The sequence below is a fragment of the Lissotriton vulgaris genome, chromosome 7 (assembly GCF_964263255.1).
Source record: "Lissotriton vulgaris chromosome 7, aLisVul1.2, whole genome shotgun sequence".
Lineage (NCBI taxonomy): Eukaryota > Metazoa > Chordata > Amphibia > Caudata > Salamandridae > Lissotriton > Lissotriton vulgaris.
This window is the reverse complement of record NC_141695.1, coordinates 886,146,230-886,173,842: the sequence shown is the minus strand read 5'-3', so window position 1 is coordinate 886,173,842 and position 27,613 is coordinate 886,146,230. Positions and strand designations below refer to the sequence as shown.

Below are 27,613 nucleotides of genomic sequence, written 5' to 3'. Positions count from 1 at the left end.
TTAAGGTGACAATTACAGTTAGACTGTGGGCGTACAGTCAAGAAAAGTGATCGCTTGGTCGGAAGTAATCATTTTTCAGGGTATGAATGGGACGCGTGCATGACCGGGAGACGAGCTGAGAGAGGAGGGGAACTGCTGCGAAGGGGAGACGAGTGACGTCAGAGAGAGCCGTGCTGTGATAGGCTGGTTGGTGTGAAGCCGCGCTGTGATAGGCCGGTTGACGCGAACCGCGCTGTGATAGGCCGGTTGGTGTGAAACCGCGCTGGGATAGGCCGGTTGGCAAGAACCGCGCTGCGATTGGTGGATTGTCATCAGGAAGTAAACGAATGCAGGGAAATAGGAAAATCTTGTAGATTTCGAACATGAAGTGTTTTAAATGTTTGAGAGCGATCTTTAAGAGAAAAAGGAGAAAATCGTATTACGGGGAAGAGGCCCCGCCAGAGGGTACACCAGCTCATTATATGGCTACGAATGTTGGGTTGCATACTATACTGTGGCTTAGCACTTGGAGTAAGATTACCGAAGGGAACGAGGAACTGACTTTTCCGAAATACGGAACGTTTAGATTAGAAGTGTTGCACCAGCTAAAAGCAGTTATGTCTTCATTGAGACCTTTGCCTAGACCAACACAGTTTGAAGCCCTTAATGCGTGGATTAGGGCGGCGCATGACATGAACCAGAACAGATGTCAAGAAAGAGTGAGACGATCGGTAAGAGCAGTACAAGATGCCAAATGGGATGCGGAAAGCAAGAAATGGAGAGTGCAGACTATTGAAGTGGATAAGTTGTACCCAGTGATAGAGGTTACAGGAGAAAAGAGAACGCCAGAGGAGGATGACAAGAGCGAGACAGAGGATAGCCTAATAAATAGGTTGTTGATAGATAGACCGCCTCCGTACAATAGGGAGATGGAAGGTATTGAGCTCCCAAGGGAAGGTAGGGTTGGCATAGGGGAGAATAGATCACTCCCTATAACGGATTGGGAACCTACCAAAGGTGAGGAAACACCTCAACCTAGCCCAGTACAGAGAGTAGTCGGAAGGTTTGTGGTGCAGAAGGTGCCAGCAACGGAGTGTGTTGAGTCTTCTGGATTGCCAGATGCTCTTCAAGTACCCGTTACCATAGGTCCTATAGTATCGATTTATAACCCAGAGAAAGTGCGAGAGGAGGAACAGGTACGGCTAGACAGAGAAAGAGCAGAAATGGAAAGAAGGAACAACATAACAAATGCCCGTAGGCAATTGCCAGGACCGAGAGAATGGAGCACCCCATCGGATTCAGCAGTGGATCCCATAACAGATCAGGGGGGTCAGAGAGGACCGATGGATCTGAGAGGACCACGGCCGAAATCCTTTAAGGAGTTGAGGGCTGACTTGAGAGAATGGGATGCTGCCACAGGAACACAGAGTAACAGGTCAAGAGCGGAAGCTGAATGGGGAAGCCGAGGCGATGGGACATTGTCTCACGGTGGGGCTAGCGAAAGCGGTCAGGAGTGGGACGGTAAGAGTCAGGAGAGTAGAGGAGTTACCCGTCATATCCACAGTGGAAGTAGGCAGGAGCAAGAAGGTAGAAGTACAGAGTGTGGAGGGGTGTCTCGTCTCATTCACAGTGAGGGAGACCGAAGGACGCAAGAGTACAGGGATAGCTTTAAGTGCACTCACCATGCACCTGGCGATATCAGACAGCATTGGAATCGCGGGAACATGGGGAGCCACGAGGTGTCTCACCATGCGTCAAGCGATCATGGGCAGGAGCGGGATCGTGGGAACATGGGGAGCCGTGAAGGGCCTTGCCCTGCGTCGAGCGATCATGGACAGCAGGGGAGTTGCGAAAGCATGGGGAATAATGGAGTCTCTTATCATGCACCTAGAGACACCAGGCAGAATGGGATTATGGGGAATCGAGCAGTGTTTCACCATACACCAAGAGGGGATGGAACTGCATGGGACCTGGAGAGATGGGAGCATGGGAGAACTCCCCATAACACGCCTGAGCCCAGACGTAGGACTCAGAGCTGTGATGGGAGAGACGTAGATGGGCTCTCTAGAGACAACACACTGAAAGCCGTGATAAAGGCAAAGAGGCTCGATGTGACCAGTTTAAAATCTGACCTGGAGGAGATAATAGATGGTACGTTGCCTTTAGAAAGGATTGACATGTACGAGCAAGATGAGGTGCTGTTTATAGCAAAGGATATTACTCGGAAGGCGAGAGCAATTCACGAGAAATTATCTGAACTGGCAGACAAGTATATGGTAGACTTGTCGAGAACAAAGGCATTACAGGGTAACAATAGGTTGCATTATTCAGATCAGGACCTTGATGAGAGGAGGACAATTGGATTAAAAACACACATAAGGGAACTGATCACAGGAATAAGGGCATGGAGAGATCTGGATAAATGGGAAGAAAAGTGGTCCAAGAAAGGGACTGTCAGGCGGAGCACGATTGTGATGTCCCCGGAGGGAGGGCCACTGCGTATGGAGGCATACCCTTTGCGAGAAATAGCGAATGGGAGTTATGTACATGTGCCCTGGAGTAGGGGAGATTTGGCTGCGTTTACCAATTCATTTCCAAAGTTAAGAGAGAATCCTGTAGAGTGGTACAAACAGGTCGAGAGGTTTGTGAAAATCTCTAAAGTACTGTGGATTGACTTAAACACCTTATTTGATATTGTGGTCCCAGGAGACTTGTGGACAGCATGCAAGGTTAGTGTCGAATGGCCCACAGCAGAACCAGTAAGAGATGCTCATACTAATGGACCGTCAGAAAGAGTAATGGAAAAATATGAAAGGGTGATGACATGGCTGAAAGAGAAGGTGCCACCGCAGGATATAGATTAGGTGAATATAGACCGAACTAGACAGGAACCCAAGGAGACAGTCCATGAATTTTATGAGCGATTGCTGAAAACGTTCAAACAATACAGTGGATTAGATGTAATGGATCACAAAGACATAGGACAGTTTGTATCGAAATTCGTTTGGGGATTGAGACCTGATATTTGTTTGATGATTCAGCAACATTTAATTTGCTGGCAAAACAAACCATTGGATGAAATTTTGAGATACGCAAGGTATTGCAGTGATGAAATAGATTCTAAAGTAAAGAAACTTAAGGAGAAGTTGATGATGGTTAAGATGCAGTCAGGTGTAAAGGGTGTACAGCAGCAACAGGGAACAGGGACGATGGAAAGGAGATCAAATAATCAGAATAGGGACAACAAGGAAAATCCGAGACCTAGAGTAGACCTTGCTACCTTGAAAAGGACGACAAAGTGTCACCAGTGTCACCAGGTGGGACATTGGAAATGCCAGTGTCCCTATAACCCTGAAAACGGAGAACTGGAAGTAGAGGAGGAAGAAGTTCAGACTATTCCAGTACAAGGGGTGACAGTACCTAAGGGTAAGGTGGTCAAAAGGGGGACATTGGCTCCTCGAGCCCAGTTCCCTCAACCACCAAAGATTGCGACAGGGGGAAAGATCTATAGACAAATGCCTCTTTTAGTAGGAGGAGAAGAGTGTTACTACGTTGATCCACTAACTGGACGGCGAGTGAGTAGAGAGGAGGACTGTACCCTCGGGGCAGTTCTAGAGGTGGACCAAAGGGGACCGTTTGTTGAGGCTGAGGTGGCGGGGTGCCCTACGACATTTTTGGTAGATACCGGAGCTACTCGATCAACTTTGAGATCAGCAGTGGTTCCAGATCTGCCAATGTCGGGGGAAACCATTCAAGTGGTAGGAGTCGCAAATAGGAGAATGACTAACCCTTTGACGGAACCAGTGCTAGTGAGAATAGGAAAATACAGCGATGAACATCAGTTTGTAGTATGTGATTCTAGCCCTGTGTGTCTGTTAGGAAGAGACTTATTGTGCAAACTAAATTGCACAATATACTGTACGCCTCAGGGAGTAGAGGTACAGACTAACGATGATGATACCACCTTTAAGGTTGCAAATTCAAAGGTATGCGTAGAACCGTATCCTACCCTAACGGTGGAAGAGCTCCCTTGGGACTTAAGGGATACTGTGTCATCTGAAGTTTGGGATTTCACTGGAGAAGAGATAGGATTGATTAAAGGAGTAGAACCAGTGAAAATCATGATAAAACCAAATGTTGAATATCCAAGAACGCCTCAATACAAATTGACCCCGGAGACGATTGCAGGAATAAAACCCGTGATCGACTCCATGATTAAGCAGGGAATACTGAAGGAAATCGTGGGTAGTCCATGCAACTCCCCGATTATGGGTTTGCAGAAACCTAGCGGGAAATTCAGAATAGTACAGGATCTCCGAAAGGTTAACAACATAGTTGTTTCATGTTGTCCAGTGGTACCGAATCCATCAGTGATATTGTTTCAGATACCATTCCAAGCCGAGTGGTTCACAGTGATAGACCTTTGCCAGGCTTTCTTTTTTATTTCATTAGATGAGGAGAGCCCGTTTCTTTTCGCATTTAAGCTGGGAAATCGCGTCTTAACATGGTGTCGAATCCCACAGGGGTATACAGAAATCCCATCGATTTTCAACCAGCTGCTGAAGAAAAATCTTGAAAGTCTAGTACTACCACAGAACTCGGTTCTAGTTCAGTACATAGACAACCTACTTGTTGCGTCAGAAACAGAGGAAGCTTGTAAGGTAGACACCATCACCTTGCTGAACCATCTAGCTGAAAATGGACATAAGGTGTCTCCGAGCAAATTACAGTACTGTCTGACAGAAGTACAGTACTTGGGTCACCGAATTGAGAAAGGAAAACAGAAGGTGTCACCAGACAGGATAGAGGCGATCATGAAGATGAATTCGCCTACGACACAAAGAGAGGTTAGGATGTTCCTAGGAATGGTTGGTTATTGCCGACAGTGGATAGCTAACTTTTCCCTGAAAGCAAAACCTTTACAAAAACTGACGCACAAGGAGGTGAGTGATCCGGTACCATGGGACAAGGATTGTTTGATGTCGTTCCTACAGCTGAGAGAGGACTTATGTCATGCCCCAGCTTTGGGAATGCCAGATTACGAAAAACCATTTTTACTTTACTGTTGCGAAAGGGAAGGTTGTGCTTTGTCAGTCCTAGCACAAATTCATGGAAATGCCTGTAGACCAGTTGCATATTTTTCGGCTACTTTAGACCCTGTAGCCGCAGCGTTGCCCGGATGTATCAAATCCGTTGCTGCAACGGGTGTCAGCATTGAGAGGTGTGAAAGTATTGTAATGGGACATCAATTAGTGGTGTATGTACCTCATTCTGTGGAACTGTTAATGACCAGGACCAAGACACAGCACTTGACCAATAATAGGCTCACGCGCTATGAGCAAGTTATTCTTGCTGCGGAGAACGTGACCCTTAAGAGGTGCTCTGTTTTGAATCCTGCCACTTTGATGCCACTCCCTAATGATATAGAAGACGAGGAATGTGAAGATCACGATTGCCTTGCTGTGACTGAACTATGCACCAAGCCAAGACCAGATATTGTGGATGAGCCATTGACCGACCCTGATGAAATTTTCTTTGTTGATGGCTCATGTGTAAGGGACAATACTGGTCAGTTGAGAGCAGCTTATGCTGTTTGCACCATTACTGGAGTTGTAGAAGCCGCTTGCCTGGAAGGAGTACACTCCGCTCAGGTAGCTGAAATCATTGCATTGACACGTGCCTGTTTAGCAGGTAGCAAAATTCGAGTCACCATTTACACAGATAGCCAATATGGTTTCGGTATAGTTCACAACTTCGGGCAATTGTGGTCTCAGAGAGGTTACATGACCTCCTCAGGTTCACCTATTCGAAATGGGGAGTTTGTGCGACTATTGTTAGAAGCGTTACAAGGTCCGGCAGCAATTGCCGTTGTCAAATGCGTAGCCCATACCAAAGGTACAAATTTTGTGTCCCAAGGAAACAGGTACGCCGATGAGGTTGCTCGCTACTGCGCAGAGCAAGGATACTCTTTTATGGAAGTGGAAGTGGGTGGGACACAGGAAAAGACAGAGTTAAACATGATGCTAGAAACAGTTGATACTTGGGATGATTTAAAAGGCATGCAAGAGAATGCATCAGATTTTGAGAAAAAAACATGGGAAACTGCAGGTTGTGTAAAAAGTGAAATGGATTTGTGGATTTGAGCAGATGGAAGGGCAATATTACTAAATTAATTAGTGAGTCCAATGGCACGTCAGATACACGGTCCAGTACATTTAGGAAGAGATGCCATGTTGCGGGTATTTAGGCAGACTTGGTATAACCCCAAGTTTAGAGTAGCCACAGACACTTAGTCTAGTGTAGGGACAGTCTAGTCTGGATTTTTCTTCCTTTTGTAAATGACGCTCAAGTTACAACTTGTGTCTATTCTTGCAAACTTGCTGATCTTTGAATTAGTCTTGGTGATATTCTTCTGTCGCCTAAGAGCATTTAGAGAATTCATGTTTGTATTGATGCCAGTGTATCTTTTGAACCTTATATTGAGATGTTTGTATCTCCAGTTATCTTTGGCTTTATAATAAAACTTTAAAACGTATTCGTGGTAAGTGGTTCTTCAGAGTTGCGTAAAGTCTTGAGCTGATTAACCTAGTAGTGGATTGCTTTTTACTCTATGACAGGTAACAAAGGTTCAGTCGACCTGAGTTGAGATCTAGATCTATAGTGATCAGATAAGAGATCAAAAATCCCGCCGTAACACCACCACATACAGAGGAGTCTTACATTTAAATGTCGTCCATCTAACCCTAACAGAATGCCCTGCCCAAGACTGTTGGAGGCCACCAGATGCTTTCACAGCCCAGACTGGCTGTCCCATTGTCATTCTGGCAATCAGCCGGCACACAGAATGACAATGGGCGGGTGGGGCTGCTCCGGCCCCATCAGGGAGCTGAGGCCCTCACAGGGAACGGGTCTCTGTTCTCTGCAAGACCCGAAATTACGGACAAAAGGTGTCCGTAAAAGGGATACTCACGGACAACGGACGTGAGGTCCAATTTACGGACTGTCCGTGAAATTTACGGACGGTTGGTCACCCTACCTATGGATGTTTCCTTGGAACAAAAGTGATATGTGGAAGGAAGTCCTCTTTTCCCCATCACACTTGTGGAATCATGAAGAAAGAGCTTGTTATGTCCCAACAGGGGTCGAAGCCTGGCATACTTCAGTAACCCATAAGTGCTGCTGTAATCCAGCACCACCTGCAGCATCTATGTGGCACGAGAGACAGTCACCTCTGCCGAAGCAGACTATGCCACAGCTCCCACAGGGAGACAGAGGGATAGGCTAGCCAGATTTTTAAAATAAAAAACTGGGATTGATGGTCACAGACATAGCATGGGACTATATGATAGCAGCTCCCACAAACACATGAGAATATTAATAGCAGCCCCTACTGCTGTATTAAACTGACTACAACACAGTGGGCAGACGGAGAAGAAAGGTGAATTGCAACACTCAGGGAGCAACAAGGAAGTCATTTTATCCTCATCTACTAGAACAAAGGCTAATCTCTGCTGATGTATATACTGCTCTAAGGTCTGTTCATTGTTGCATTAACTGGGTGTGCTCTAGTGTCACACCTGTTAGTTGCAATGTAATCCCCAAAGGTCTTCTCTAAAGCACCCTAATACTCTCTTTGACTCAAACATTCTATGTAAAGCTGCTAAATAAATAGACAGAATAAATATAACAAAGTCAAGTTGCTCACTTTGGTTTGTAGCTTTCTTTTTTCCAGCCTTTCTCACAAGTACTGATCTTCCAAGTTGCCACAGACTGTGCAGTATGTAAAGACCAAACAGCAATAGTAATACCGGGCAGGGCAAGAGAAGGTCCTGCAGTCCTAGAATTTACTTCCTATTCGGATACTTGTAGTTTAGTTTTTTTTCAAATATAAATGCGGGATTAAAACTATCAGAATACAAAGGGACCGCCTTACTTACCAGATGACCTACTCCAAGCCTACATCAAACCTCTCAAGGCAAATACAATAACTCATTGATGTTAATTTAGATGAAGAGCAGAAGTTTTCTTAGAATATTAACAACATTTCCGTCTGAGAAGAGGTTATGGTAGGGAGAGGCTTCATGTGCCTCTGTGTCCAAAAGGACAAGATAGCCAGCCCCGGCGTTTATCCTACAGTCCTTCCCACCCTGGAAGTTGTACCCACCTGCTTGTGGCGCTGAAAGCTGACATGATGTGCCCCACGAGATGTGGAGCCACATGACATCTATGCGCTTTCATTTGTGATGGGTTTTATTTGCACTGCCCACATTAAGAAAGAATAAGGAAAGCATCAAGTGCCGCCAGCGGCTTCACACCTGAGGTAGTAGAACATGCGATTTTTTTAACCACCATGCCCTCAAACATCTGTTTTCTACATATTTTAATACAACCTGAATTTGTACTAATGAGTATGCAGAGCCACAACACAGAACAAGATGCAAGAAAGGCTTGATCACTGCACGCCTCTCTCTTTCTCCACTTTTTACTGAGACTTTGATTTAGACATTTTATGGTAGAGGATATTTGAGGGAGCCAGTTAGGCATTTTTGGCCATGGTTGGTATAAGCACCTGTGGGAACTGACTGTCAGAGGCTTAGGGCACAACATGGTTACTGGGCTTCAATATTGTTAATTGTACCAATTAGATCTAAATGCTCAGAACCTCTGAAATATTGGACCCAAAACAGAACTCCACCTAGGATAGCTTTGAAGAGCGGTCCAAGGCTTACAGGAGGAGGCTGTGTGAGCGACACTCAGTGTGCATAACAGTGCTCAATAGCCCAACGCTCAGATACTTTAATTCTAAAGGCAGTAACACTGTCACACATACAATTTAGCATCAGACCATACACCGAGCTAGGTCCTCATCGGTTCCATTATAGTTCAGAGAAGCCTATTTGTGATGTATGCATCTCAGTGAGTAATCTCTCCGGGGGTGAGGCAAACTCCTTCGGACAAATGCAACTCTGCTTCTTCACATGCCACCTACACCTCAGTTTGTTCGGGCGGTCAGGGCTCTTCCAGGTGCAGCCTCACCCTCTTGCACATGAGTAATCAAAGGCCACCTGCACTTCGAGCTGGGTCAGTGCACGGCCAGATGAAAGGAGTAAGAGCATCCTGGCTGGAGAATGTTACACAGGGGGACTACCACAAATGCTGAAGCCCCTAGGTCCTCTGAGCTCCCCTTGGGAGTCTCTCTGGCCCAAGTAACCTCCCACCCAAAATGGGACCAAAGAGATCAACCATGCAACAGTGGTGGACCTTGGGAAAAGAGAGGGAGGTGTTGAGACACAGTGATGGATACGGATGTGAATCTCAAGGTGCAACCAAGCATCTGTTACAAGGATCTTCTATATAAGGGGTATGTCACCCTTCAGCTTTCAACAGGGACCCTGTCCTATTCCCAACTAAAATCAGGTTTTAGTTGGGAATAGGACAGGGACCGTGTTGAAATCGGATGGGTGACATCCCTCTTTATATGAGTAGCTTACCTTGTGGAGGATGGGCTGCCAGTTCAATATTCTTCCTCCCTCCCGCCCTCCATTATATATATATAATGTTTATAAGGATCCTCGGGCACCAGAGGAGATGAGCACTGGGAGAGCTCAGTGTGTACTTATTATTAGGTCTGGGCATAACTCATGTAACATGTCTGGGCATAACTCATGTAACATGTCAGCAATTGAACATAGGGAAAAGGACACCAGTTACATTGAGTCACATTGGGAGGTCTGGTGGGCCTTTCAACCGAATGCAATTAGACTTTATTGAGATGCCAAAATGCAACCGTCTTAGGTATGTTCTGGTGGTTGTATGTATATTTTCCAGATGAGTCGAGGCATACCCTACACGCAGGTGCGACACCCTCACAGTAGCGAAACTGTTGCTTAGAGAGTTAATACCACGCTTCGGGGTGCCGGCCTCTTTGGAATCAGATAGAGGAACACATTTCAACAGTGAAGTTGTGAAGATGCTTTGCTCTGCATTAAATATTGATCAGAAGTTGCACTGTAGCTATCGACCAGAGGCTTCGCGAATCGTGGAGCAGATTAATGGGACGATAAAATCCCGAATGGCGAAAGTGTGTTCATCGACATCCTTAAGCTGGCCTGATGCCCTGCCATTGGTACTCATGAGTATACGTAGCACACCAGACAGGAGAACAGGTCTCTCCCCACACAAGGTTCTAATGAGGAGGGCAATGAGACTTCCATCTGTCCCAACTGCAGCTTTGTTGAATATCACAGATGATCTGATCCTGGATTATTGCAAGGGACTTTCTGATGTCATTCATTCTGTGTCTCTTCAGGTGCAGGCTGCTGAGATTCCATCTTCCAGAGACCTATGTCACGACCTGTGCCCTGGTGACTGGGTGGTAGTGAAAAAGCACATCCGGAAGAACTGCCTAGATGTGCGCTGGAGAGGACCCTACCAGATAATCCTGACAACGAATACTGCTGTCAAGTGTAGAGGGCTGCCAAATTGGATACACGCCTCCCACACTCGAAGAGTTCCAGCACCCCTGGAAGAAACAGCTCCTCTCACAGATGAAAATCCAGCTGTGGACGATGAATCACTAGAGGGGATCAGTAAAGCTGTGGGGGTGTCGGAGGAAGCTGGGAGCGCATCAGATCAAGCGGAAGAAGGACAGGACGACAGTGAAACTGACGTTGCCACAGAAGGAGAAAGTTGCTGTGAATACGGCTCAGACACTGATCAAGCCACAAGTGATCGAGAATCGAGTTTGAGGACAAGAAATAGGAGAACAAGGCATGGAGAAGCTAGTTGGCCTGAAAGGAAGAAGAGGCCGAGCTTGAAGCCAACTCCAGGAAGAACCCTTGCTCCTATATCCGAAGACTCAGATCTGGACGAAGGTGCACAGAATCAAGAACAGGAGGGTCCAAGAAGATCAAGGAGGGTGCGCGTGCCCTGCAGAAGATACGCCACTCCTGAGTGGACCTACCTAGCAGCAGATGTTTAGTGCACGGAGATCCGGGAGGGTGAGGGAAGTGACAGTGACCAGTACCGACCCAATCATAACATTGGAAGTGGTGTTGTTGGTACCTGGACTTGAGATCGAAGGGTTGCTGACTCTCACTGTCCCCAATCCTCCTTATCTGAGCAGAATAAGAGAACTGGTTTTAAACAGAGTAGAATTTCCAACTTTTGGTCCAACGATACCAGCACTCGAGGAGATCATTCTTCGCTTAGAAATTTTAGAATACGTGGTTAGAGCTGCTGGAACACGTATGATTACAGACTGCTAAAGACTTTGTAAATAAACAAGATTGAGAAGATAACCTTGCGCCAAGTGGAAGAAGAAGAAATTTAGGGACTCTTCCATTAGTGGATGGAGAAGGGCTAGGGTTGTCTGTTGCTATAATTCAAAAGACTGATCTTGCAAGAGGGATTGTCAGCTTCCAGGTGTGGTTCGAAAAGACCGAATAAGGAAAGAAGACTGTTGAAGGAGCAAAGAAAAGAGACTTTGTGTCGTGGCAGAAAATTAGAACTACACTGTCTTGAGATCATGGAGGCCGGCAACCCGAACCGCAAAGCAAAATGCATAGTAGGCACACTTTTAGGGGGAGTAATTTTTCTTATAATTTTAGTAGTTACTGTATCGTATATAGTGGGACATGAAAATGAAGAGAAGGCAACAAAAGAAGCAAAAGTTGTAGTAACATTGAGACCTACTACTGCTGGTAAAAAGGGGGACAATACCGAGAGAGATAAAGCTTTACTAGCAGCAGAAGCTCGTAGGTTGCACGTAGATGAATCACAGGGAAATTTCAAATCAAATGCATATGCTAAATTACTGCATGAATATATCGATGCTATGGATGCAAAGGACTGTTACGTCTGTATGCAATTGCCAGCCTCTGTAGACGAAGGTATTAGGTATCATCATCTTCCACTGACTTATGGAATCACATGTAGCTTGTTGCTTAGTATATTTTATGAACGTGATAGCTTTGAATATTATTTTTCAAACTTTGACGTTGTTTTACCAGAGGTCCCGGCCTACAAGCATATGAATAAATGGGACTATTACAAGAGTGAGGATCGATTAAGGAAATTTTTCATTCCTTGGAGAACGCTAGATACTTCATATGCCCGAAGAAATAATTTGACCTGTAAAGTGTCAGAAATTGAGAAAAAGTTTATAGGGCAGGTGGATGATCGATATAGGAGGCAGAAGATCCTAAAAGCTTCTGGCCAATGGAAAACAGATTGGACCGAGGAGGAAAAGTCACACAAGAGGGAGGGTGGTAACGGTCCAATAGCTTTAGATCGAGTGCAAAGAGGGAAACTATGTATATACAGGGGTAAAACCTACTATGAGAATGTGTTTGTGGGAGAAGTAAGTTGTGAACATGCTTTCCAAATAGAATACTATACAAAGGATTTCTTGAAAGGAATGAAGGGGGTCCCGAATGTATATTTTGTCTGTGGAAGAAATGCATACGTGAAACTACCGGATAATTGGTACGGATCATGTTATCTAGCAATTGCCTTCCCCAAAATATATCATGCGAAGGATCTAGAAATCATAGAGGGAAGAACTCAAGCCAGAAGGAGAAGGGATGTAAGCAATGATGAGGTAGTTGGAGACGTATTTGGTGCTATGTTCCCTCTTTTAGGGTTAATACTGAATGATGTCAAGATTAGGAGATTGGCAACAGTTGTAGATAGATTATCTGCCAGTACTGCTAGATCATTAATGCTGGTGGAGGGAGAGATGCAATCGATAAGGGCAATGGTTCTCCAGAACCGACTTGCTTTAGACGTTCTGTTAGCCAAAGAAGGCGGAGTCTGTAAGGCTTTGAAGGTCCAGGAATGTTGCATTTACATTCCAGACAATTTAAAACCTCTTGAGAAGTATATACAGAATATCACTGAAATTCATCATGAGATTGAGGATCTGACAAAGGTGAATGTGTGGGAAAAAGTGGGTCATGGAATGGGTAAAGTTGGAGGTTGGTTTGCCAATCTAGGGAAGAGTTTCATTTGATACATACTGAAACCTATCATCATAATAGTGATTTGTGTAATCACATTGTGGGGATTGGTGAGGCTGTATCAATGGTATAGGTCAAATAGGTTGCAAAGATCCATGAGAGAGCAGGAGCAGAGGTTAGCTGCGATGCAGGATAACCAGTACAGGAGTCTGAGGGCTCTAGAGATGATGAAGCAAGGGAGCATTGCAACGAGTTCTGTTTGATTCAATTCATTACCTCAGGGATGGTGTTGTGATGGTGATGACCTCTAAAGGTCATCAAAGGGGGGAACTGAGAGAGCGCAATTTAAGTAAAATGTAGAAGTGCACTATATTTACAAGCATGTTGCACGAGTTTAGTTAAAGGAACATATAAGAGTGTCGAATTTATAGAGTGCATACATATGAGTGTTTATTTAATACAGAATGCATATATCAGTGTGAAAAGCTAATGTAGTAATGTTTAGAGATGTTAGAATGATATTAGATTCCATGTTATGTGACTGTTGCAGAGGAGAATGTGATGCTGCCAAACGTAGAAACGTGTAGGCCTCATGGCAGTTCATTGAGAAAGAAAACGTGCCTTTACATTTTCACATAAGATGGATTACTGTTGTTATAATTCAAGGTATTATTGATCATAGTCTGAAAATATATGTTTTATAGAAGTGTTTCCTATAACCAGTGTGTGTAATAAGTTAGAATACTGTTTAGGCTGAGAAAAAAAGGTTCATAGAGTGCACAGGCCTGTTTCATGTAATTCTAGTAGGCCTGGAGAGATAAGTCGTTTCTTTTGATCTGCATGTGCTAGTTAAAATCAGGTCGTGTTAAGCATAAATTGTGGACCATGCTAGAAGGTTTACGACTTGTGAGATAAGCTGGAGGCCGGAATTTGGGGCCCACTTCATGGGTGTCTGTTTGCAGGTGCGAGGGGGTTCCAATCAAGAGAGTGATGAATAGAGCTCTGTTCTGGGAGACAGGCACAGGCCTGGAGGAGGCTTCAGGAATTTCCTGGGGGTACCGTCTTGCCGGAGAAAAGCCTGAGAAGCAAGGTCAACGCTAACAAGGAGCCCAGAGGAGTATCAGCATGGAAAAAGCCAGAACCGACACCACGTGAGGGGTGTACGTGAGGGGCGTCTCTGAGGGGCGTTTCAACTGTAATTGTGATTTTGCATTAGGGACAGCACCCTTGGGTGGAGTTAGAGCAGATGGCCTGAGGAACCTTAGAGAGCGGATGGGTAGGCAGAGAGGGCATAACTGCGATGCACAGATTTACAACAAAGACTAAGGGAAAGTGAGTGATCTTCTTTGGAAGTCACCACGGCTGACACCTTTTTAGGTTAAGATCCTGCTAAGTAGGGATGTCACTTAGTCTAGTGTAGGGACAGTCTAATCTGGATTTTTCTTCCTTTTGTAAATGACGCTCAAGTTACAACTTGTGTCTATTCTTGCAAACTTGCTGATCTTTGAATTAGTCTTGGTGATATTCTTCTGTCGCCTAAGAGCATTTAGAGAATTCATGTTTGTATTGATGCCAGTGTATCTTTTGAACCTTATATTGAGATGTTTGTATCTCCAGTTATCTTTGGCTTTATAATAAAACTTTAAAACGTATTCGTGGTAAGTGGTTCTTCAGAGTTGCGTAAAGTCTTGAGCTGATTAACCTAGTAGTGGATTGCTTTTTACTCTATGACAGGTGACAAAGGTTCAGTCGACCTGAGTTGGGATCTAGATCTATAGTGATCAGATAAGAGATCAAAAATCCCGCCGTAACACCACCACATACAGAGGAGTCTTACATTTAAATGTCGTCCATCTAACCCTAACAGAATGCCCTGCCCAAGACTGTTGGAGGCCACCACATGCTTTCACAGCCCAGACTGGCTGTCCCATTGTCATTCTGGCAATCAGCCGGCACACAGAATGACAATGGGCGGGTGGGGCTGCTCCGGCCCCATCAGGGAGCTGAGGCCCTCACAGGGAACGGGTCTCTGTTCTCTGCAAGACCCGAAATTATGGACAAAAGGCGTCCGTAAGAGGGATACTCACGGACAACGGACGTGAGGTCCAATTTACGGACTGTCTGTGAAATTTACGGACGGTTGGTCACCCTACCTATGGATGTTTCCTAGGAACAAAAGTGATATGTGGAAGGAAGTCCTCTTTTCCCCATCACACTTGTGGAATCATGAAGAAAGAGCTTGTTATGTCCCAACAGGGGTCGAAGCCTGGCATACTTCAGTAACCCATAAGTGCTGCTGTAATCCAGCACCACCTGCAGCATCTATGTGGCACGAGAGACAGTCACCTCTGCCGAAGCAGACTATGCCACAGCTCCCACAGGGAGACAGAGGGATAGGCTAGCCAGATTTTTAAAATAAAAAACTGGGATTGATGGTCACAGACATAGCATGGGACTATATGATAGCAGCTCCCACAAACACATGAGAATATTAATAGCAGCCCCTACTGCTGTATTAAACTGACTACAACACAGTGGGCAGACGGAGAAGAAAGGTGAATTGCAACACTCAGGGAGCAACAAGGAAGGCATTTTATCCTCATCTACTAGAACAAAGGTTAATCTCTGCTGATGTATATACTGCTCTAAGGTCTGTTCATTGTTGCATTAACTGGGTGTGCTCTAGTGTCACACCTGTTAGTTGCAATGTAATCCCCAAAGGTCTTCTCTAAAGCACCCTAATACTCTCTTTGACTCAAACATTCTATGTAAAGCTGCTAAATAAATAGACAGAATAAATATAACAAAGTCAAGTTGCTCACTTTGGTTTGTAGCTTTCTTTTTTCCAGCCTTTCTCACAAGTACTGATCTTCCAAGTTGCCACAGACTGTGCAGTATGTAAAGACCAAACAGCAATAGTAATACCGGGTAGGGCAAGAGAAGGTCCTGCAGTCCTAGAATTTACTTCCTATTCGGATACTTGTAGTTTAGTTTTTTTTTCAAATATAAATGCGGGATTAAAACTATCAGAATACAAAGGGACCGCCTTACTTACCAGATGACCTACTCCAAGCCTACATCAAACCTCTCAAGGCAAATACAATAACTCATTGATGTTAATTTAGATGAAGAGCAGAAGTTTTCTTAGAATATTAACAACATTTCCGTCTGAGAAGAGGTTATGGTAGGGAGAGGCTTCATGTGCCTCTGTGTCCAAAAGGACAAGATAGCCAGCCCCGGCGTTTATCCTACAGTCCTTCCCACCCTGGAAGTTGTACCCACCTGCTTGTTGCGCTGAAAGCTGACATGATGTGCCCCACGAGATATGGAGCCACATGACATCTATGCGCTTTCATTTGTGATGGGTTTTATTTGCACTGCCCACATTAAGAATAAGGAAAGCATCAAGTGCCGCCAGCGGCTTCACACCTGATGTAGTAGAACATGTGATTTTTTTAACCACCATGCCCTCAAACATCCGTTTTCTGCATATTTTAATACAACCTGAATTTGTACTAATGAGTATGCAGAGCCACAACACAGAACAAGATGCAAGAAAGGCTTGATCACTGCACGCCTCTCTCTCGCTCCACTTTTTACTGAGACTTTGATTTAGACATTTTATGGTAGAGAAAATTTGAGGGAGCAAGTTAGGCATTTTTGGCCTTGGTTGGTATAAGCACCTGTGGAACTGACTGTCAGAGGCTTAGGGCACAAAATGGTTACTGGGCTTCAATATTGTTAATTGTACCAATTAGATCTAGATGCTCAGAACCTCTGAAATATTGGACCCAAAACAGAACTCCACCGAGGATAGCTTTGAAGAGCGGTCCAAGGCTGACAGGAGGAGGCTGTGTGAGCGACACTCAGTGTGCATAACAGTGCTCAATAGCCCAACGCTCAGATACTTTAATTCTAAAGGCAGTAACACTGTCACACATACAAATTAGCATCAGACCACACAGAGAGCTAGGTCATCATCAGTTCCATTAAAGTCCAGAGAAGCCTATTTGTGATGTATGCATCTCAGTGAGTAATCTCTCCGGGGGTGAGGCAAACTCCTTCGGACAAATGCAACTCTGCTTCTTCACATGCCACCTACACCTCAGTTTGTTCGGGGCGGTCAGGGCTCTTCCAGGTGCAGCCTCACCCTCATGCTAATGAGTGTTCAAAGGCCACCTGCACTTCGAGCTGGGTCAGTGCACGGCCAGATGAAAGGAGTAAGAGCTTCCTGGCTGGAGAATGTTACACAGGGGGACTACCACAAATGCTGGAGCCCCTAGGTCCTCTGAGCTCCCCTTAGGATTCTCTCTGGCCCAAGTAACCTCCCACCCAAAACGGGACCAAAGAGATCAATCATGCAACAGTGGTGGACCTTGGGAAAAGAGAGGGAGGTGTTGAGACACAGTGTTGGGAACGGATGTGAAACTCAAGGTGCAACCAAGCATCTGTTACAAGGATCTTCTATATAAAGGGGTATGTCACCCTTCAGCTTTCAACAGGGACCCTGTATTATTCCCAACTAAAATCAGGTTTTAGTTGGGAATAGGACAGGGACCGTGTTGAAATCGGATGGGTGACATCCCTCTTCATATAAGTAGCTTACCTTGGGGAGGATGGGCTGCCAGTTCAATATTCTTCCTCCCTCCCGCCCTCCATTATATATATATATATATATATATATATATATATATATATATATATATATATATATATATATATATTACCTACTGGCGGTCGCCAGTAGGTATATATAGTTAGGATTTTTTCTCTATGGGATTTTTGAAAATTCTATGTCTAATAACTTTGGCGTTTGTGGACGGAATTGGCTGAAATTTTCAGGAAAATGGAACATTTTGGTTCTGAGCAGCCCCTGACAATTTGGGGGGGTTTCATCAAGGGGGGGCCGAGAAAAAAGGGGGGTCCCAAAACGCATTTTTCCCATGTTAATTTCCATAGGGCGGTTGGCCTCACTTTTAGCTCGAACGGCTGAATGGATTTGCACGAAACTTGGCAAAATTGTAGGGACTGTTAGCCTGATGTGCCTTTGCTAGGTCTCAATATATGTGCTCCAGTGGATTTTGAGTAATTTAGGTTCAAAAAAATATATATATCTGGGCGGAGCCTAACCACACATCTGATCTGATTGGCTGTCAGCACTTCATCCAAGAAGTGTTGGCAGCCATCTTGGGACCAATATACATGATAGCACCTCATTAAAAAGCATTGTAGTTAATAGAGGGTTTTAGGACTTTAGTTACATTATAAATCATTTGTTGATGGTACCATACTCGTTTTAGGAATTGTGGTGGGTTCTAAGGTGATTTTACCATGTGAAAAAACCTTCTGCTGTGATATCATGAATATTGTTTGAAAGAAAACTAATATCTCATGATTTTCCCACAGTGGTTTGGAAGGGGATCTATAAGCTAAACTGAAAGCATATTTTCTGTAAATTCACATTATCTTTCTCAGTCATGTGAAAATGAAGTCTGACATTCTCAGTAAAACATGTACATCCAACAAGGACAGAGACTGTCAGTTGATTCCTTTGTGTTCTACTGCAGCCTCCTAGAGTGTTCTAAAGAACAACTAGAGCGCTAACAGTCCTACTTATTACAAAGGTATGGCACACCTGAAGCCATCTTGATTGGAATAAAGTGGTAACTCTTAAAACATTTAATTTAAAAAGAAACAACATGAAGGGGTATATTTTGCCATAGAAAGTATGATTAGTGCTGCAGAATGAAAAATTAGGGCACATTTTGAGTGACTTCTCAAATCCTTTTCTATTTCATTAAAACATTCTGACATGCAGTCTCCCAAAATGGCCACCAGAGACAAAACAGCCCAAATGTAGCCCAAATATCACCCAGATGTAGCCCAAGTATAGCCCAATGACAGAATGTCCCAGAGTGTTCTAAAGAACAACTAGAGCGCTAACAGTCCTACTTATTACAAAGGTATGGCACACCTGAAGCCATCTTGATTGGAATAAAGTGGTAACTCTTAAAACATTTAATTTAAAAAGAAACAACATGAGGGGGTATATTTTGCCATAGAAAATATGATTAGTGCTGCAGAATGAAAAATTAGGGCACATTTTGAGTGACTTCTCAAATCCTTTTCTATTTCATTAAAACATTCTGACATGCAGTCTCCCAAAATGGCCACCAGAGACAAAAGAGCCCAAATGTAGCCCAAATATCACCCAGATGTAGCCCAAGTATAGCCCAATGACAGAATGTCCCAGAGTGTTCTAAAGAACAACTAGAGCGCTAACAGTCCTACTTATTACAAAGGTATAGCATACCTGGAGCCATCGTGATGGGAATAAAGTGGTAACTCTTAAGACATTTAATTTAAAAAGGAACAAAATGAGGGGGTATATTATGCAATAGAAGGTATTATTAGTGCTGTAGAAAGAAAAATTAGGGCACATTTTGAGTGACTTTTCAAATCCTCTTCTATTTCATTAAAAAATTCTGACATGCAGTCTCCCAAAATGGCCACCAGAGACAAAAGAGCCCAAATGTAGCCCAAATATCACCCAGATGTAGCCCAAGTATAGCCCAATGACAGAATGTCCCAGAGTGTTCTAAAGAACAACTAGAGCGCTAACAGTCCTACTTATTACAAAGGTATGGCACACCTGAAGCCATCTTGATTGGAATAAAGTGGTAACTCTTAAAACATTTAATTTAAAAAGGAACAAAATGAGGGGGTATATTTTGCCATATGAATTATGATTAGTGCTGCAGAAAGAAAAATTAGGGCACATTTTGAGTGACTTCTCAAACCCTCTTCAATTTCATTAAAAAATTCTGACATAGTCTCGCAAGATGGCCACCAGAGACAAAAGAGCCTAAATGTAGCCCAAATATCACCCAGATGTACCCCAAGTATAGCCCAATGACAGAATGTCCCAGAGTGTTCTAAAGAACAACTAGAGCGCTAACAGTCTTACTTATGACAAAAGTATGGCACACCAGAAGCCATCTTGATTGGAATGAAGTGGTAAGTCTGAAAACACTCAATTTAAAAAGGAACAACATGAGGGGGTTAATTTTGCCATAGAAAGTATGATTAGTGCTTCAGAAAGAAAAATTAGGGATCATTTTGAGTGACTTCTCAAATCCTCTTCTATTTCATTAAAAAAATTCTGACATGCAGACTGAAACATGCACTTTGAATACCAAGCAGCAGACGTCCCTGGTGAGCAGTAGCTTTACTACAGTGATCTAATGTGCAACTAGAGTGCTAACATTCAGAATTTATGGCAAATGTGTGACACATCTGAATGCCTTCTTGATGGAACCAAAGTAAACAAGCATTGAAAATGCAATAGATCTCGCACTCATTTAAGTTAAAGCCATTCTGTTTGTAATGAGGTGGCTTTTTAGCTTTGCTTTTATTAGTGTTTTTTCAACTTTCATGTAAATAACGCACCGTTTTCACCAAATCGACTTTGCCCAAGCACACCCTTCCCTTCGGCCAACAAATCCCAAAAATTCGGCACACCTGCCGATCCACTCTCCCTACAGCTCACCCAAGCCCGGTCCCTCTAGCGCAACTGGAACACCCCAAATTCACCTTCTCCATGCGCACCAAAAACTCCCATTGAATAACATGACAATTCGCTACTCCGCACAAAAATTGCTCTTTAAAGCACTTCCACTGCTCCGATCCGCTTCAAACTTGGCTGGACACTAGTTCCAGCGATTCCCTAACATCTCACCAAAAATCAGCCCAATCCATCCACTGGAACGGGGACGAATTTCAACCCGAATACGCGCCCCCCGCAAACACAAAAAAAAGCCATAAAACGGCCAAATCTCGACCAAAAACCGCCAAAATCCCTCAAAACCTTGCCAACACCAATACGCACGAAACTGAACCGGCCCCTCAGCCCTAGACTCCGGGAACCCTACTTAATTGACCCAAAAGCCCTAAAAAAGCAACATAATACACACGAAAACGCCCTAACAACCCTAAAATGCATATAAGTATATGTATGCATGCATTTATGTTTGTATTTATATGTAGATATACAGATGATATATGTTTATATATGTATGTATATATATATATTCACTGAAAAAACCATAGGCTATAGACCATATATAGTTAGGAATTAGCATTTACAAAACCTTGAAAATTCACTGAAAAAACCGTAGGTTATAGACCATATATAGTTAGGAATTAGCATTTACAAAACCTTGAAAATTCACTGAAAAAACCATAGGTTATAGACCATATATAGTTAGGAATTCGCATTTACAAAACCTTATTTTACTCACACAAAACCATTGAAATTCCATATATAGTTAGTTGCACTAACTATATATCGCGCACCCGCAATCCACTGCTGATGATGTCACATATTACATCATTCATGACATGGTCAGTGACATCACTGATGACATCACTGATGACATCTCAAATGACATCACTGATGACATCACTGATGACAACATCCAGTGACTGTATGTTTCTGTAAAGTTAAAATATGTCTTACATATTGAAGAATGAGTGGATGTATAAGTGTCTGGATGAAGGATTTAGTAGGTGCATGACTGACTGTATGAGTGAGTGATTAAATGTGTCTCACTGAGTGCATGGGTTAGTGACTAAACTGTCTTAATTTGTGCATCATTATGTCTGTTGTTCTGTAAACTGTTGCATGTGTTGATAAGTAGCTATATGAGTAACTATATGGGTTATTGATTGGTTGCCCAAGTATTTGTATGGGATACTGAGTGTGTGTGTGGGTGGCTGGGAGGTGTATGACTCTGTGCATAGATGTGTGAGCAGTTGATTCACTAGATGTATGGTTTCAAAAGTGCATGTGGAAACAGCTGTATGGGCGGTTGACTGTGTGCATGAGTGTATTAGTGAGTGAATGGATAACTCAGTGCTACATGTCAAAGTAAGTACATATGTAAAACACAGTACATGTGAGAGTTGACATATATAAATAACTGTGCATAAGAGCCAGTGAATGTGTGAGTGGCTGTATGGATCATTGTGAACTTGTATCAGGGATTGTATAAGAGAGTTAATATGTGTTAGTATATGTTTGAATAAGTAAAGTTTGTATAACTGTATAGTTGAGGAAATGGAGGTGTGATTGATTCTTTGATTGACTGACTAGGTGTGGGAGTAACTCCATGGATGAGTGTCTGTGAGTGTCTGTTTACACTGATTGTATCTAAGGTTATATTAGAGTCTGAAGAGGTTCATCGTATTATCACATGAATGATATCATCAGTGATGTGATCAGTAATGTCAAATGAGATGTCATCAGTGATGTCATCAGTGATGTCATTTGAGATGTCATCAGTGATGTCATTTGAGATGTCATCAGTGATGTCATCAGTGATGTCACTGACCATGTCATGAATGATGTAATATGTGACATCATCAGCAGTGGATTGCGGGTGCGCGATATATAGTTAGTGCAACTAACTATATATGGAATTTCAATGGTTTTGTGTGAGTAAAATAAGGTTTTGTAAATGCGAATTCCTAACTATATATGGTCTATAACCTATGGTTTTTTCAGTGAATATATATATATATATATATATATATGAGCATGTTTGAAGTCCTAGTGGGGGCATCCAGGGGCACGTGGGGAATCAGGGATAAAAGAAACTCACCAAAGATCTTGAAAGGTTGAACCTCCCATGGCTGTTATGGGATTCTAATCCCTTCTGTACAGTTAGACCTCTCTGGGGTGCTGGGCTGTGGTTATCTATTCTTCGCAACATTCTCTTGTAGGGCTATATCCAGTACCCCTCTCTGATTTAAGTGAGCAGGTTCCTTCCTCAGATCTCTTCCAAGCAGTACATCCAGCAGCATGTAGGACTGCAGGTATGTGACCAAACTGGAAGAAGAGTTGGTTGTCAAGGATACCAAGCCGGGAACTCAGTCAAATTTCCTCATCTGCACTGCTTTGCAGAGCCTGGACACTTGGGGTTTTGACTAAGCTGGGGTGAAAGTTGCATTATTCCAGTGTTAATTGTGTAGTTTCACGTGACTCTTGTTATGTGAAATCCCCGAATTTACACCATTAGGCCACTTTCTGTAATTGCGTTCTATTTGCGGTAAAAAAATGTAAATGGATGACACAGGAGCAGCAGAGCACGGGTGCCTTTTAGTTGCAACGCTTTTATTTAAATGTATCCTTGAGACAAAATTGAGTCAACTATGCATTTTGTGATAAAGAATTATGCAGAGCGATGGATTTGCATTTCACATATAATGTAATATAATATGTGTCATTTTGCTTAATTTGGCGAATTTCTTGTAATTATGCAAAAGCGATCTACCTGCAGACATTCATTCATACATGGATATATATATATATATATATATATATATATATATATATATATATATATATATATATATATATATATATATATATATACATATATATATACATATATATATACATATATATATATATATATATATACTACTATTATAAAGAGAGAACACAAACCTTTGAGCTAGGTAAACTACAAAAGTAATGCACCAATCACTACAGCCAATACACCATTTGAAAGGGGAGATGTGGCAGAAGGACATAGGCTATAGATATGTACACCATATACATTAAAAAAGCAAAAACACCAAAAGTGGTAAAGTAGTCCCTTGGGGGCGTGGCCGTGGGCGTCTCAAACAACAATACCCTATCTCTCATCCTCATATAGGATGAGAGATAGGGTATTGCATTAGAAGGAGTAGTAGAAAGAAATTTGAGAGGAGTCAGAAGGTTGGGGTAGAAGATATATTGAGTGAGGTATAGGCTGAGAAATAGGCTAGTGCATTGGAAATGCTAAAATTAGAAGAAAGAGATAAGTATATAGATCCATAAGTACATTAAAAGTATATAGATACATAAAAAAGTAAGTATATTTAGATTAAATATATTAATAGAGGCACAGGATGAAAGATAGGGTAGTGCATTGGATATGCTTTTTCAGGAGAAAAGTAACAGACACACTGATCCACGTACATGGAAGGTACATAGATGTACAATGGCAGTATGTACATGTAGACCAAAAATGATTTTTATTTATTGATGATGATTATTATTATTATTTTTTTCTTCTATTAACAACATAATTGTTTTACATGTTTTATAAAGTAATACACAAAGATAGGTACATATCTATAGTGAAAACAAATGCTTATATACAGAGGGATATGCTGTAAATTTCTATTTCCGTATGGTGCTTATGTGGGGAAGAGCCAGATCTTGAGTAGTTTTCTGAAGACAAGGTGGTTGTCAGTGGATCTTATGTTGGGGGGTAAAGAGTTCCATAATTTGGCTGCTTGAACAGAGAAGGATGTGCCACCCATTGTTTTTTCTTGTATGGTGGGATTTTGAGGCGAGATGCTCCTTTAGAGCGCAGGTTCCTTTGTTGAATGTGTTTGGTGATTTTATTCCTGATGAAGAGTGGTCCTATTCCATGTATTGCTTTGTGGGTAATACAAAGCAGCTTGAACGTGGATCTTCTGGCAACCGGTAACCAATACAGGGCTTTCAAGGCAGGGGAGATGTGGTCTCGTGGTTTGATATGCAAGAGTAGTCTGGCAGCCGAGTTCTGAATCCGTTGTAGTCTTTCATGGTCGCTAAAGGTGATCCGTGGTAGAGGCTATTGGCGTAATCGAGTTTGGATAGAACAAGGGAAATGGTAGCTTGGACCTTGTGTGGAAATCCCAAATGAGGGAAAATTCGTCTCAGCGTTTTTATAGTAGCAAAGCTTGATCTTGCTAGTTTATTTACTTGGACATTCATCGACAGCTTGGAGTCCATGGTCATTCCGAGGTTTCTTACTTCCTTCGATACTTTAGGCAGTGATCTGAAGATCTTGTTGTGCTGGTGTGTGTGATATGTTTTGCTTTTGAGGTTTGGTGAAAAGGGGTGCTGATGTATATGTTTCATGCACCTGATTTGGTCGTGTAGTATTGTTTGTGAGAGGAGGGTGTGACGTAGAGGGGGGGGTGATGTGTTTATTTGTAAAGTGTATGTTGTGTGTAGGAGGGAATGAAGTAGAGGTGAGAGTGTTTATCTTAGACTGGTTTGTTTCAAGAGTTACAAAGTGTGGTGGTGTGCAGTGTGTGTGTTAGTATTATTATGGTATAAAGGAGAGGAGGGTGTTTGTTGGACAACTGATGGAAGAATCATTATATATTTGTTAGTGATAAAAGGTGGACTGTTAGGTGTAATTACAGCAGGGAGAGTGTGTCTATTTTTCTTCACACTAGCTGCCCCTTCATTACACATTCTGGCCATAACAGAGGACTGAGCATGTTTGAAGTCCTAGTGGGGGCATCCAGGGGCACGTGGGGAATCAGGGATAAAAGAAACTCACCAAAGATCTTGGAAGGTTGAACCTCCCATGGCTGTTATGGGATTCTAATCCCTTCTGTACAGTTAGACCTCTCTGGGGTGCTGGGCTGTGGTTATCTATTCTTCGCAACATTCTCTTGTAGGGCTATATCCAGTACCCCTCTCTGATTTAAGTGAGCAGGTTCCTTCCTCAGATCTCTTCCAAGCAGTACATCCAGCAGCATGTAGGACTGCAGGTATGTGACCAAACTGGAAGAAGAGTTGGTTGTCAAGGATACCAAGCCGGGAACTCAGTCAAATTTCCTCATCTGCACTGCTTTGCAGAGCCTGGACACTTGGGGTTTTGACTAAGCTGGGGTGAAAGTTGCATTATTCCAGTGTTAATTGTGTAGTTTCATGTGACTCTTGTTATGTGAAATCCCCGAATTTACACCATTAGGCCACTTTCTGTAATTGCGTTCTATTTGCGGTAAAAAAATGTAAATGGATGACACAGGAGCAGCAGAGCACGGGTGCCTTTTAGTTGCAACGCTTTTATTTAAATGTATCCTTGAGACAAAATTGAGTCAACTATGCATTTTGTGATAAAGAATTATGCAGAGCGATGGATTTGCATTTCACGTATAATGTAATATAATATGTGTCATTTTGCTTAATTTGGCGAATTTCTTGTAATTATGCAAAAGCGATCTACCTGCAGACATTCATTCATACATGGATCCACAGAAAACTACGGAAACACCAATACCCACTTACAACCAACAAAGCACTCACAGATCAACAAACATACAGTCATCTTCTTTACATAAATGACACTCAAAGAGAGGCAAATACAGACTATGTACATGGAGGTACACATACAAATCAGACTACATGAATACAGGCATGCATGCAAGCACAGGTGGAGGAGCATTGCCCCACTAATTAAAATGCCCCTGATGAAAAATAAAATGGTAATAAACATTATTACCATTCCATTTTTCATTAGCTCAGCAAGCAAGCGTCCCAAGCCGTATGTCAGGATGGGGCGGGGCCACGGCCGAGTGGCAGCAGCAGAGAGGAGTGACGTGCAGGGCACTTTAAGTTTAAAGCGCGCATGTCTCTTTGGCCGTCTGTTTTGCGATGGCCAGCCACACATGCGTACTTAAAACCTTTCAACCCAGCTGTCTTGAAGGGTTGCGAGCAAGCGTGCTCCATCCAATCTTGATCCTTCTCTCATGCTAGTTAAGACCATGATAGCAGCACAAGGATTCCTTAGGAGAGTTAGCTAGTCCCACTCTGGAAGATAGAAGAACACCTGGACTGGAGCGAGGTACTGCAGCAAGGAAGGTGACTTTCATTTCCTTTTTTATTTATGTAATATATGTGTATGGATGCCCTAAATCTCCTACATGCATCACATTACATTTTTAAAGTTAAATATTTAACCTTAAAAACGATAATGTATTGCATGTCGGCATGAATTTAGTTAATGTAGTTTTGCCCGTATGAACCCACTGCCATTTGCCTGCCCACCACTCTACATAGCTGGCAGCCACCACTGGATGCCCACCACAGGAGCAAAGCCTTCCCTTCTTCTGGAAACGCCACATGATGGAAGAAATGTAAGATCTTTGATGTGGGAAGCAAACATTCTCAACTCATATCTTATATGACCTAAGGATCCTAGGTTTGGATTAAGGCAGGGCCAATTCAGCCTTCCGTCCATCTGAGGAAATGATATTGCTTACCGATATATATATAAAACAAGTTATTATTAGATAATCATGCAGACATGGAGGTCTTTATATAATGGTTCCAGGCACTCTTTGTCCCTCCCTGTAGAACTGACCTGCAGGTTTAGGACCTTCTAAGATTCATCTTTTCAGTAGGTTTACCTCATGGGGGGAAATATCTCTGTTTTGTAGCCAATGGGAACATTGTAGCCTCTCTCATTCCCAATTACCAGATACCCCACCCTTCATTCCCTGCTTCCCCGCTTGTAGTGGGGCGAGGAAGGCTGTCTGTGTTTGTGATGATGGAGGCGTCCTGTTTGAAGGCTCTGGCATTTCTTTATATCAGAATTCAAGCACGTCTGCTGCCTTCCAGACTTCTGACTACTTGAGTACCAAACATGCACTGGATCCCAACTGGCTGTGGGTGCGTGTGGCAAGCGGTGATGTTGATGTCAATGCTACATTTGAAGCAGCAGGGTCAGTGGACGTGTGGCAAAATAGTTTTTTGCAACAGGGTTTGGCTTGTCAGTCAGTGACACCTAAATATGTTTCCCACCCACTTGAGGTGGGTGGGAAACATGTTGCCTTCAAAC

The 27,613-nt window shown here is 43.0% G+C and overlaps 1 protein-coding gene across 1 annotated transcript in view; it reads right to left on the bottom strand.

Moving 5' to 3' along the window:
* LOC147702622 (protein NDNF-like) overlaps positions 1-27,613 on the bottom strand; it is a 73,161-nt gene that overhangs the window by 24,728 nt on the left and 20,820 nt on the right. The gene's annotated exons all lie outside the window — the stretch shown is intronic.